This window comes from Giraffa tippelskirchi, chromosome 2, assembly GCF_054371585.1.
Source record: "Giraffa tippelskirchi isolate mGirTip1 chromosome 2, T2T-mGirTip1v1.2.pri, whole genome shotgun sequence".
Classification (NCBI taxonomy): domain Eukaryota; kingdom Metazoa; phylum Chordata; class Mammalia; order Artiodactyla; family Giraffidae; genus Giraffa; species Giraffa tippelskirchi.
The window spans coordinates 20,384,241-20,396,877 of record NC_137276.1 but is presented as its reverse complement, the minus strand read 5'-3'; the positions used below and the strand labels follow the sequence as shown (position 1 = coordinate 20,396,877).

The 12,637-nt window shown below is 40.8% G+C and overlaps 1 protein-coding gene across 1 annotated transcript in view; it reads left to right on the top strand.

The window, feature by feature from the left end:
- The window catches only part of DUSP5 (dual specificity phosphatase 5), a 48,563-nt gene extending 35,926 nt beyond the window's left edge, over nt 1-12,637 (top strand). The window contains exons 8-9 of the mRNA XM_081541278.1: nt 11,036-11,080; nt 12,376-12,637. The gene's annotated coding sequence lies outside the window, so the exon portion shown is untranslated. The remainder of the gene's footprint in view (nt 1-11,035; nt 11,081-12,375) is intronic.

Below are 12,637 nucleotides of genomic sequence, written 5' to 3'. Positions count from 1 at the left end.
CAGATATTTGAGAGGCTGTCTGGTGGGGGACACTTCCTCTGGGTAAGGGAATCCAGGAAGATTGTTTCAGATCTTTTGAAGTCTTAAGCCTCTAAAGGTATTTCTTGCCCACCCTCCCCCCAAAGGTAATACAAAATTAAGCATCTAATTCCTAAAAACAAGTATAAAGAAGTCCAATAAAGTTCTGAGTTTTCTCATGAACCACTTTAGTGCTTTTTTTTTTCCTTCTCTTTTTAAAAATAGTTATCACATATCAGTGTCCCTTGAAATTGTTTTTATGCTTTCAGATGCCTCCACTTTGCTGTTCCAACAGCCCTGATGGTCGGCCTGTTGGATAACCCTGCCCTGGGAACGGTGGATGGTCACTGGGCCACATGTGTTGTCAAGTAGAGGGAAGAGCTTTCTCACCATGTGTGTGGTATGACCACTGAGTGGGCTGCCCAGGAAAGGAGCGCCTGGTCCTTGGTGTGTTCCCACCCCCACGAGGTCAGAAGTTCCCATGACGAGGATGGGTTGTGTGGGAGAGGGAGTCTGGAAAGGGTACCCTAAGGTCCCTCCCAGTCCAGTGATGCTAGGGTGGGAATTACAAGCGCTTTGGAAAGAAAGCATTCATGAGATTTGCTAGTGGTCAACACAGGCTAGTGGTCAACCCAGCTGTCGGTTGGCCTCTGGGGTCCTATTGGGGACTTTGAGGAGAAGAATTTCTCTTCCCACAAGGAAGGCAAGCTTAGACTTGCCTTGGAAGCTTTGGGACCAGCCCTGAAGGAACATCTGGAAAACCAACCACTGCCATAAGATGGCGATAGTGGTGGGCGTGCCAGGACCAAATGGGCGGGACTATCGGGGCCATCAATCCAAGCTCTCTGTGTTTAATGCTTTTTAGGCAAATGCTGCCCCGAGCCCTTCTGATTCGTAAGAGCTCCTTGAAAGTCACAGCTGCTTTATTGGGTCCTTGTATGCCTGGCACCAAGGCTTCCCTGGTGGCTCAGATGGTAAAGAATCTGCCTGCAATGGGGGAGACCCAGCTTCGATCTCTGGGTCAGGAAACTCCCCTGGAGAAGGTCATTGCAACCCACTCCAGTATTCTTGCCTGGAGAATCCCATGGACAGAGGAGCCTGGCAGGCTGTAGTCCATAGGGCGGCAAAGAGTCGGACACTACTGAACAACTTTCACTTTCACTATATGCCTGGTACCAGCTTCCAGCTAAATTAATTGAATGACTAGAGTCAGGAGAAATGGGATGGCATATTTCTTTTAGGCTGTACATAAATGCACATTCTACAGACAATAAATAAAATGTCTTCTGATTGTTTAGTGACTTTGCAAAGGATACACAGAAAACTTGTCATGGCATTTGCCCCTGGAAGGGGAGCCCGAGGGATGAGGTTTGGGGGTGGGAGGGAGACTCTTGGTCACTTAATATTATTTTTATCATGTGCAATTATTAGTTACATAAACTAACATAAAAACACTGGCTTAAAAATTTTCCAAAGTGCTTTCAGCAACCACAGAAAGTGGTTTAAGAGGTGGAAAGACGTACTGGATGCTGTAGGTGTGCGACCCTCCCTAGAAGGGGTTCTTGACCTTTTACTCAACTTTATTGACTTTCAATTTATAATTTTCACAACATTGAAATGTTTCTTGTCCAGGATAGAGCTCATTAAACACATCGGGTTAAAAGTGGGTTTGTGGTGAGGGCAGCCCACTTTCCCCAAGAGAGGAGTCAGAACAAGGGTACCTCAATCAACAGCCACCAAAATGACCAGAAGTTACTGGCAAAAGACTACATTGTAGTAAAGAAAAACTGGGTGGCCACACCCCATGGCATGTGGGACCTTAGTTCCCCAACCAGCAATGGAACCTATCCCCTGCAGTGGAAGCACTGAATCTTAACCGCTGAACCGCCAGGTAAGTCCCTGTAGTCTCTGTTTAAAGTGACTCATAATACTTCCTTGTTAAAATCAGTTATTCCAGACAAGCTGTGCCTTCAGAGTAAACTGGTGAACCCAGCTAAATTCTAAATTCTCAGAAGGCTTTCTTAAAGTCTACAGAGTTTATTTCACTGCACCAAGAAGTTTTCACTGACACCGTCCATGAAAAAGAGGGGATTTCCACCCCAAGGACCAACGCTGAGCACAGAAGCCCTTCCTTGACCTCCAGCTTAGTCCAAGGTGAAAATCTGCATTTCCTTCTATCATCCGTGTAAATAAGCACTGGACACCTTGACCTTGGAGAATTGCTCAAACTCTCTGGGACGCAGTTGCACGACATCCAACTAGAAATTAAAATTCCTACACTACATTCTGTGTTCTGATTGTGATGCTATCAGCATGGATCTATATGTTTTTAAAATGCATAGAACTGTATACTAGCAGAATCTACTGCACAATAATTTTAAAACAAACAAGAAAACTTAATCCTATGCTTTAAGTAAGACACTCCTTATATGGCATTATTTTTACCTGTTTATTCCTGGCAAGGTCTAGTTGTTATTTGTCGAATGAATGAATATTGGAAAGAGAAGAATACTGATGGCAGGCAGGCACTCAATTGTTGTTTGTTCCTGCCACCTTCCCTTTGGTCATTTCAGATAACAGGACACAGTGCAAGTCTCCAGAAAATACTAATGCCTTGATCGTTTCTCAGCCACTTGGGCAATCTTTGACCCAAAAGGAGAGGAAAGGCAGCTGCTGGCACAGAGAGTGACCTGGGTGGTTCCCTGTGGCCATGGATACGTTCTATATCAACAAAGTGACTTCTTCCTGCCAAGCACGAGGCAGACTAGAAGAGAATTCAAAATACAATCAATTTAGGCACATCCCTTTCCTTGATCTACTTACATGATGGAAACTGAGCATTTATCTCAATGTCCTGGGTTAACACAGGCTGGGGAGTTGCCCAGTTAAGAACTTCACTTACTTTATATGGTTTCAACCTCACAACATCTTCTGAGGAGTGACTCTTTTTATTAAGCGAGGAAGGGAGAGCTCAAACACAAAGATAATGTCCAAAGTTGTGCAGCTACTACAGGGTCCAGCCTGAGTTCCAACTGAGGCTTGTCTGATTCTTAATTCAAGCTCTTACCCACATGCTATACTGCCTCCAGCAGTTCCAGACAGGCTTTGGAATGAGAACATCCTGTGTCCCTACAGAATCGGAACAAGCCTAAGGTAGGCATGGGGTGAATTCCTTGATGTGTGGGCCCCTCTTCCTTTGGCTTTCAAAGGCTCACTTCAGTGAAGTTCTGTTAAAGTCAAAAGGTGACATCTTTTCACGGACAGTTGGCCAAGTCTGTGTCCAGCTCTGGCACCTCAAGGGTTGTTGTCAACGGAACTTTGGATCACTCTGTGGTTCTATAGTTACCCCCTCTTTTTCTTTCTTGTTCTTCCACCTTTTCAAGAGAATACTTGAGAGATGGCAGCTCCAAGTGGCCCACTTGTTACTGATTGAAGGAGATGCTGACTTGAAATAAAAACAGTTCCCAGGACCTTCAAGGCCCCAAATAGAAAGAGCCATGTTCTCTAAACACTTTGATTGCAGAAGCTGATTCACAGCTGTACCCAGAGCCTTACAAGGTGCCAGGAACAAGGTGGTACTCAGCAAATGTTGAAGGAACTGACTAATTATGAAAAGTGAAAGTGAAAGTTGCTCAGTCATATTCAACTCTTTGCAACCCCATGGACTATATAGTCCATGGAATTCTCTAGGCTAGAATATTGGAGTGGTAGCCTTTCCCTTCTCCATGGGATCTTCCAAACCCAGGGATCGAACCCAGGTGTCCCACATTGCAGGCGGATTCTTTACCAGCTGAGCCACAAAGGAAACCCAATTATGAAAAGAATTCCCTAAAGAAGTCAGCTAGAAAACTGGGATAGAGAGATGAGCTAACATTTGTAGTGACAATTGGAATAAAAGTACAGGAGTGTATGTGCATGTACCCCAGAGCAACGTCTCAGCAACCCCTGTGATGAGGGGAGACACCCCTGTGTCTGTCCATGTCTCCTCCACATCTTGTGAACTGGAGCTGTCAGTGTAGACGCTTCCTGCCCACCCAGGCTTCTGACCTGAGGAATGAATCAACCTCTCTCTTTCTCTCTCTCTCTCTCGATAAAATACACATAGTATAAAACAACATACAACATCTTCCAATATGTCCCTTTAGCCTTGAGTTGTCCCATTTTTACCTACTATCTTGGGTTTTGGGCTTCCCTGGTAGCTCAGCTGGTAAAGAATCCACCTGCAATGCAGGAGACCCCGGTTCAATTCCTGGGGAAGTTCCCCTGGAGAAGGTATAGGCTACCACTCCAGCATTCTTGGGCTTCCCTGGTGGTCCAGATGGTAAAGAATCTGCCTGCAATGTGGTATACCTGGGTTCAATCCCTGGATTGGGAAGATCCTTAGAGGAGGGCATGGCAACCCACTCCAGTATTCTTGCCTGGAGAACCCCCATGGACTGAGGAGCCTGGAGGATTACAGTCAATGGGGTCACAAAGAGTCGGACATGACTGAGCAACTAAGCACACACACACACACACACACACACACACACACACGTCTTGGGTTTTAGCTATAAATACAAAGACACTGGGCTTCAAACTCTTTGTTGAGTCTTACTGTGGTACAGTACAGTATTGGTACCAATAAATGTTCACCAGGTAATTGATCATGCTCTGCTTTATTTTTTTGCTATACTTCAATCTTGTAGTTTAAGAGCAAGTTTGGCTTTTTGATGCACCCAACAATTATATACGAAATGCTGGAGTGGATAAAGCACAAGCTGGAATCAAGATTGCTGGGAGAAATATCAATAACCTCAGATATGCAGATGACACCACGCTATGGCAGAAAGTGAAGAAGAACTAAAGAGCCTCTTGATGAAAGTGAAAGAGGAGAGTGAAAAAGTTAGCTTAAAACTCAACATTCAAAAAATGAAGATCATGGCATCTGGTGAATCACTTCATGGAAAATAGATGGGGAAACAATGGAAACAGTGAGAGACTTTATTTTCTTGGGCTCCAAAGTCACTGCAGATGGTGACTGCAGCCATGAAATTAAAAGACGCTTGCTCCTTGGAAGAAAAGCTATGACCAACCTAGACAGAATATTAAAAAGCAGAGACATTACTTTGCCAACAAAGGTCCACCTAGTCAAAGCTATGGTTTTTCCAGTAGTCATGTATGGATGTGAGAGTTGGACTATAAAGAAAGCTAAGCACTGAAGAATTGATGCTTTTGAACTGTGGCGTTGGAGAAGACTCTTGAAAGTCCCTTGGACTGCAAGGAGATCCAACTAGTCAATCCTAAAGGAAATCAGTCCTGAATATTCATTGGAAGGACTGATGCTGAAGCGCCAATACTTTGGCCACCTGATGCGAAGAACTGACTCCTTAGAAAAGACCCTGATGCTGAGCAAGAATGAAGGCAGGAGAAGGGGACGACAGAGGATGAGATGGTTGGATCGCATCACCAACTCGATGGACATAAGTTTGAGTAAGCTCCGGGAGATGGTGATGGACAAGGAAGCCTGGCTTGCTGCAGTCCATGGGGTCTCAGAGTCCAAAAAATAACTGAGCCACAGAACTGAACTGAACAATTATAAGTACTTCTTGACTGCCCTCTAGTGGGAATGGTGAAGAAGTGAAACTCAGAACAATGTACATCTTTCCTGCTAGAAAAAAGTGGCCCTTCTTTTCCCTAACTCAAAGGACTTTACATTACTCAAAACTGTAATCAATCCTACACACCACCAAATGTGTAAAAGAGATAAACAACAAGGATTTAGATAAGCACAGGGAACTATATTCAATATCTTGTATAACCTATAATGGAAAAGAATCAGAAAAAAATATATAAATATATTTATAACTGACCGATCCCTGGGTCGGGAAGATCCTCTGGAGTAGGAGATGGCAACCTGCTCCATGGTCTTGTCTGGAAAATCTCATGGACAGAGGAGTCTGGCCGGCTATAGTTCTGACTGAGCAACCAAGCACGTAACTGAATCACTTTGCTTATGTCTGAAACTAACTCAATATTATAAATCACCAATACTTCAGTAAAAAAAAAATAGTGGGATGAATGATTCTGACTCAGCCTAAGTCCTGCATCTTGATGACATCAGTAGTAGTCAAATCAAAGATGAGCTCTTGGACTGACATAGTCCAATCAGAGTGGACCCCAGAATGTTTTCTGGAAATGCCAGGATAAAGATGCTTGCTATCTTTCACTGAATTTCAGCATAGAAAGATGCTACTCCAGAAGCTGATGACATCATCTTTCAAGCCTAAGAAGGGAACTGCCAAGAATGGAGACAACGTCAAGGCAACACAGCTGAGAAATGTAAAGAAAAAACTAAATTTTGGAAACATGGTTTGGGCTCTGAGTCAAGTCATATCTGAAGCTGATATCTTTGAATTGCTTGATTTACAAAAACCAATAAATACTTTTCCATGCCTAAGCCAAAAAAGAAAAACAAAATTGTGATCTATCCAAAGTTAGTAGTTTATCCTCACGTTATATATGAATCTGATGCATAGAATGGTGCTTCTCAAACTAAATGTGGTGAAGGGCCAGTTTTTATATTTTCTTGATCTGTTGTGAATCATTCCATTTGTAAAGTTCAATATAAATGAATTACTTAATAAATTACATTAAAAACCAAAGACATACAAAATAAAAACCTAATTGTCATGATCGGATTCAATAAACAATATTACATTTCAATAAACACAATCAGAACAAACATAACATAGGGAAAAAGTAAAATAATTGCAAAATATGTATGTGTTGTTCATTGAATGTACATGTTATAAGTGATGAATAGAGAGAACTGCTTTTATACTAATAATTTTTTTGTCATTCTTCAGTCAAAACTATACAAAAATTGTAAGTAAAATATAATGTTATTTTACTTATAAAATTATAAGTAAAATATAAATGAATACTATTCATATCAATATTGTTTTTAGTGGATAAATATGCTTATAAGGACTTATTAAATCTAGCTAAAGCAGGCAGAATGGAATATACTGCTACTCACAAGGTACAATGACTGTTGAAACTGTTTTTATGTTTTGTTTTAATAAAAGCTCTAGTGGAGAAACCCGGAGAAGACAATGGCAACCCACTTCAGTACTCTTGCCTGGAAAATCCCGTGGATGAAGGAGCCTGGTGGGCTATAGTCCATGGGATCACTAGGAGTCAGACATGACTGAGCGACTTCACTTTCACTTTTTACTTTACTGCATTGGAGAAGGAAATGGCAACCCACTCCAGTGTTCTTGCCTGGAGAATCCCAGGGACGGGGGAGCCTGGTGGGCTGCCGTCTATGGGGTCGCACAGAGTCGGACACGACTGAAGCGACTTAGCAGCAGCAGTAGCAGTGGAGAAACCAGTATTACAGAGGTTTGTTAACAGGAATAGAAGAAGAAATTTTAAAGTCATTCCAGGAAGCTCAAGATTTCATCTTTCACTTTTATCCAAAATAAAGCAAGTGATTCTGATGTTCAAAATCCACAATCCATTGGCATTTCCACCAATTTATCCTTTAAGTTTATAAAGTTGAAAAGTTACCTTTCAAGGAAAGCAATGGTTTCTGGACCTGTAAATTTCCCATGCATGGATCTTCTTCTGATGGAAATGTAAACAGTTCTGTCAAATCTGTAAGGCATTTGGCCATAACACTTACCAGATGTGCAATATCAAGATCATCACCTACTTTACTGATAATTGTTGTTAAATTAAGGAGCATGTTGTATAGTCTATGGAAACCCTCTTTTTCCAAGCTTCTTGCTTTCATTTTTGCTCTTCGATCCTATCTGCCATTTTAAATCATATCGCAGTCTTTCCTTGCTCAGAAGTAGCAAGATTGTCAAAAATGCCCAAAATATCACACAAATAAACAAATCTGTCATTCAAACCACATTTTTAAAAGGCAGAGACCTTATGAAAATGTTTTTCACTTTCTAGGAATACTGCAAATATGTTTCACGTTAAGACATTGCTAATAGAACATTCCACTTCAGTCACCGCTTTTGTCAGCGTGGAATCTCATGCCTCCTCTATATGCAACAATAGGTGTTTCCATGTTTTCACATAATAAAGAGAAAATCTCAAACCTAATACAGTGATTTTTGCATAATTCACAATTTTTTACTGTGTAACTTAACACTGTTTAGTTCAGCTAAAATTTTTTCAGTGCAAAGCTATCTTGATGAAGGAAGCTGCATGTTGATTTACACACTCATGCAAGCTCTTTAATTTGGGTAATGACTTGAGAATGTTTTTCTGTCAATGCAGCTGCACCATTAGAACATATTCCTATTCTAAATTTAAACCACATTCCTTAAGAGTGTAATCCTTCACAGTTTTATGTGGTTCAGAGTTAGTTGTGTTTGTCATCAATGAAGCTGAAAAAAATTCTTCCTCGTATCTCTACTGTGTTCAAATTGCATATGCATGCGTGCTAAGTTGCTTCAGTTGTGTCTGGCTCTTTGTGACCTATGGACTGTAGCCCACCAGGCTCCTCTGTCCATGGGATTCTCCAGGCAAGATTACTGGAGTGGATTGCCATGCCTTCCTCCAAGAGATCTTCACCTAGGGATTAAAACCTAGTCTTCTGCATTGGCAGCCATGTTCTTTACCACTAGCACCACCTGGGAAGCCCCAAATTGCATATATATATTTCAAATTAATTGTCACATTAGCAGTTTGTGTGCATTCAATGATTTGAAATGAAGAAAAAAGAAAAATACCTTGCTACCTGTATTTTTTTGTGTGAGTTAATCTGTCACTGTCTTGAGCTAGTTGCTGAATGTGTCCAACTATGAAGAACGATATTTGATCTACCTACTTAGGCATGATTCACCCATAATTTCCAAGATTCTTGAGAGTTTTGCACTATTTTTTAAATCTTAGCATCCCCAAGTGCTACTTTATTAGGCACAAGGGACAATGCTTATATGGGAAATTTTGAATCTCCATGTCTATCAATTTTTAAAAATTCAATAATCTTTCAGAGTGTCCTTTAAGTTTTGAACTTATTCTTTTGTTTTCTTTGTAAATGCTACCTAAATTTGATGTTTACTTATTTATACAATTTTTACAGGTACACTTCACTTATATTATTACAAAACACTGGCTACATTCCCCATATTGTACAATATATCTTGTAGCCTATTTTACACCCAGCACCTTCTACTACCCCACCTTTATATTGCCCTTTCCTCATTTCCTCAACAGCAAACACTAGTTTGTTCTCTTTATCTGTGAGTCTGTTTCTTTTTTGTTACATTCACTGGTTTGTTGTACTTTTTAGATCTCACACATAAGTTTTATCATGCATTGTCTTTGTCTGTCTAACGTTTCACTTAGCATGTTGTGTGTGTCGTGTGTGTGTTTAGTTGTTAAGTCCTGACTCTTCTGAGACCCTATGGACTGTAGCCTGCCAGGCTCCTCTGTCCATAGGATTTCCCAGGCAAGCATACTGGAGTGGTTTGCAGTTTCCTCCTCCAGGGGATCTTCCTAACCAAACCTACATCTTCTGTACTGGCAGGCAATAACGTCCTCTAAGTCCATGCACATTGCTGCATATGGCAAAGTTTCATTCTTTTTTACGGCTGAGTAGTATTCCATTGTGTGTGTGTGTGTGTGTGTGTGTGTGTACACACATATACATACATATATACATATCACATCTTTAGCTTTTCTTTGTTGTTGGACACTTAGGTTGCTTATAATGATGCTATGAACATTAGAGTGCACATGTATTTTTGATTTGGTGTTTTTGGTGGGATTTGTTTACATACATCTATACAGCCAGGAGTGGAGTTTCTGGGTCATATGGTAGTTCTAGCTTTAGTATTTTGAGAAACCTTCATACTTTTTTCCACAGTGGCTGCACCAATTTACATTCCCACCAAACAGTGTTAGAGGTTCTCTTTTCTCTGCATCCTTGCCAACATTTGTTCTTTGTGTTCTTTTTGATGATAGCCATTCTGACAGATGTGATGTGGTTTTTGATTTACATTTCCCTGATGATTTAATGATGTTGAGCATCTTTTCATGTGCCTGTTGGCCACCTGCATTTCTTCTTTGGAAAAATGTCTATTCAGTTCTTCTGCCCAGTTTTTAATCGAGTTGTTTGTATCTTGATATTGCATTGCATGAGCTGTTTACATATGTTGGATTATATAATTCCTTATTAGTCATACCATTTGCAAATATTTTCTCCCATTCAGTATGCTGTCTTTTTGTTTTGTTGATGGTTTCCTTTACTGTGCAAAAACTTTTAAGTTTATTTAGGTCCTATTTGTTTATTTTTGCTTTTATTTCCTTTATGAGACAGATCAAAAAAAGAAAAAAACTTTCCTCAAATCTATTTCCTAATCTTCCCACCCAATCTGCAACCCCAGGCAACTACTAATCTATTTTATGTGTCCTATGAATTTGTCTGTTTTGGACATTTCATATAAATGGAATCATATAATATGTGCTCTTTTGTGACTAGATTCTTTCACTTAGCTTACGTTTGCAAGATTCATTCTTTTTTTGTTTTTCCCCTTGGCTGCATCGCATGAGTTCCCCGACCAGGGCTTGAACCCAGGCCACAGCAGTGAAAGCCCAGAATCCTAACCACTAGGCAACCAGGGAACTCCCTTGGTATTCTTAAGTGTATGTGTCAGTACAATCTTCAGCATGTATCAGTATTACTTTTTATTGCTGAATCACACTTTATTGTATGGATTGAGCACATTTTACCCATCTATCAGTTGATGGACATTTAAGTTATTTCTACCTTTTAGCTGCTAAGAAATTATGCTGCTATGGACATTCATATACAAATTTTTGTGTGAAAGTTTTCATTTCTCTTGCATATATACCTAGAAATGAAATTGTGAGTCATGTGGTAATTCTATATCTAACTTTTCGAGGAACAAAGTGGATGCACCATTTGACATTCCCAGCAGCAGTAAGACAGTTCCAATTTCTCCATATCCAAGCTAACACCTGTCATTGTCTGTCTTTTTTATTTTAGCTATCCTAGTGCATATGAAGTGGTAGCTGACTGTGGCTAATGATGGTGAGCATCTTTTCATAAGTTTACTGACCACTTGGGAAAACTTGTATTCAAATCTTTTTTAAACCAAGTTGTCTTGTTATTGTTATTGTAAGAGTTCTTATATATTTCAGAAAAAAGTCCCTTTTCAAATATATCAATAAATTTCACAAATATTTTCTTCTTGTTTTATTTCTTTAGATGCACAAAAGTTTTTTTTTTTTAATTTTATTTATTTATTTTCAGCTGTGCTGAGTCTTTGTTGCTGTGCACAGCTTTTTGCTTTTCTCTCCAGTTGCAGAGGGTGGGGGGGGCGGTGGGGGGGAGTTGCTACTCTTCCTTGCACTATGAGGGCTTCTTATTGTGGTGGCTTCTTTTGCTGAGAAGCACGGGCCCTAGAGTGCACAGGTTTCAGTAGCTATGGCTTGCGGGCTCTAGAGTACAGGCTCAGTAGTTGTGGCATATGGGCTTAATTGCTCCATGGCATGTGGGATCTTCCCAGACCAGGGATCCCTTGCATTGGCAGGCAGATTCTTAACCACTGGACCATCAGGGAAGTCCCTGCACTAAAGTTTTGATAGAGTATAAATTATGTTTGTTTCATCACTTGTGCTTTTAGTGTCATGTTTAAGAAACCATTGCTGAATCAATAGTCACAAAGATTTACTCCTATATTATCATCTAAGATTTTCTATTTTTAGCCCTTACATTTAAGGAGTCTATGGCTACAGCTAAGACCACGTTGTTTCTAGGAGTGAAATAGGCAGCCAGTTGTGGTAGAGGTTCATTTACATACCACATTAGATTAGGCTTGGGTGAGTGGAGGCTGATGTCAGTCACCACAGCAGAAAAATCACAACCCTTCACCCAATTTCTAGGCTTTAGCCAGATCTCACACCACAGCCCATAAGTTGAATAGAAGGCTGGGTCCTGAGCAAGGTGTATTCCTCCTGCAAGTATATTCAGTATATTTATTCCTCCAATCTGACCTGAAAATTATCAGAGTAACTGACCCATGGGAGAAAGGGAGCAGTCAGATTTTTGAGTGTTACTGAACCCAGGAAGGACCCTGGGGGCCCCGCCACATACCAAAAGCCTTTCTGTGTCCCCCATTTCTTATTTGTAGGAAAAAGGCTTCAGCCTCCTAGACTTCCCCTGAACTCCAAAGGGCATATTCAAAGCTACTAACTAGGGGAGTGAGGGAATGTAGAAATTAAAAGGAGGCAAGAAACAATAGAGCAGTGACAGGGAGGGGTCCTGGTTCTTTCTCAAGGTACACACACTACAATCTGATGCACATCTCTTGAATTCTTCTATAGGCACTAAGTCCCCCAAGCAGGTCAAGAACGGTAACTGAAGGCTGAGCACAAGCATGTGGATCCCAGACTGGCCGGAACAAGAGGGCTGATAACTAAGATTCCTGGAATACCACCGTTACTATACCAGAAGGTCACACACCTCTGCAGCCCTTCCTCCAAAATTTGCCTATAAAAACTCTTCTCAGAAAACCATTGGGTAGTTTGCGCTTTTTGAATATAAGCTGCCCCATTCTCCTCGCAATAAACCTTTCTCTGCTCCAAA